Source organism: Fusarium proliferatum (genome assembly GCF_900067095.1).
Source record: "Fusarium proliferatum ET1 genome assembly, contig: FPRO_scaffold007, whole genome shotgun sequence".
Taxonomy (NCBI): domain Eukaryota; kingdom Fungi; phylum Ascomycota; class Sordariomycetes; order Hypocreales; family Nectriaceae; genus Fusarium; species Fusarium proliferatum.
This window is the reverse complement of record NW_022194796.1, coordinates 1074909-1076698: the sequence shown is the minus strand read 5'-3', so window position 1 is coordinate 1076698 and position 1790 is coordinate 1074909.

The window sequence follows — 1790 nt, the reverse complement described above, 5'->3', positions numbered from 1 at the left end:
GATCTCTCTCGGGAAGTTCTAGGCCACCTATGCTTATTGGCATGAATATCGACGCTAGGCTGTTCTGCGGAGATCAGTTGAGCACTTGATATAACGATGCAGCCCGTGGGAAGACCTGGCTGTAGTATAGCGGGCGCAAATACCGTGCAAATGTTTGACCCGGAGACCCTGCAGAAGTTTTCTATTCGATGAGAGCTGGTTTCTGTGAAAAGCGCCATCCCTCTATTATCTAGCGGGGAGCGGTAAGTCTTTCGGAATTGGCATCTCGATCGCCATGATGACTCTAAAAATGATATTTCTCGACTCAGGAAAGGAAGGCAATTTACTGGATTTAGGATTGGTCAAACTATCAAAGGTTTTTTATACCATTCTTATTAACCATGCCTGGACCTCAGCTTAACAGGACAACTATTCACGCCTCTGGGCTTAGAGGAATAAATTGGGCAGCAGGTAGGTCACATTGCTGAACGAGCCTTATCAGCTATCCTTATGACATATCATATTAGTCGCCTTCTTTGGGAAAATTCATCGCTGGCTTGATGGAGATATTTCGAATCTTGCGTGCCATCTTGACGATGAAACTCCTGTGACGTTTTGATTTCTTGAAAGATGCTTACTCTATTCTTCGGGGAATTGTGAGATGAACTCTCTGGCCAAAGACGATATTGTTGGACCCTGGTGATGGTGTGCTAAACCTTTATGCGAGAACAGTGCTGATCTTTCGACGTCACGGGAAAGCATGCTTCTCGCCTCGACGGAGATTACATGGATTTTGCGCTATGATGTTGATCCTTTGTGGATGTCCCTGCATAAGGCTGAAAGCCGTTCATTTGACAGGTTGTAATACGATCTAACATTCTATACACTGGTGTTAATTCTCTAGTACAAGCTGTTTCCAGTGGCCCTCGCACCCAAACTTTGGTAAGCGTTATCGTCAACAGTAGCCGCAGCTTAACATCCACAGCGCCAGAGAAGTGGTTCGGCGAACTTGAACGTCTAGGCTGCTATTGAAACACCACCAGCCATAATACCATCTTTGTGCACAAATGGCGTCTGGGCTTCGGTTATCAAACCTGTCAGTAAGGGACAAAGTCTCTCCGACACGCATCGGTCCCAACAGTGCTTTCGATAGTCAAACTTTAAAATACATATACGACGCCTTGGTTCTCTTTCGGGTATCTCGTAAGTTTAGCTATGGCCGTATTGGTCCAGCCTCGCCTTGCCATGTCGAAGCCAACGGCCAAGAGGTTGAGCGGCGTAAGGAATCAACGGTGGTGTTGGTTTGTTCGACGCAAGGGCCATGTTGTTCAAACGTCTGGAGAATCCTTGCTGCACTCTAGAACCAGAGACATACATAGGTCCCTTTGAATCGCCCCAGGCTGTTGTGTCAACCAAAAAGGCCCATGGTGCTTCTTCAGCTACCGCAGGAGAGCATGTCCTGCAAAACAAAGCGGAACGGAACGGAGCGTCCATCCAATTTGTAGGAATCACTGCATTGTGGCGCCTGGAGTGCCACCATGGGACACCCGGAGGTGGTTCAGCCATAGTAGAAGGGTAGAAGGACAAAGAGATATCTTCGCAAAGCAGCCTGTTATAGGTCAGCCAAAATTTAACTGTTCACAAGAAACACAAGGTAACTTCCACATCAGATACAAACGCCACTACCGGGGCATGATATTCCCGGGTCATGGAGCCATATCAACGTCACAAGCATGTACCATCTCAGTGTCATTGGGCGAGTCAACCTTCAGCATGTTCCACCGTGTCGATCTTAGATCGTGCCTCCAGTT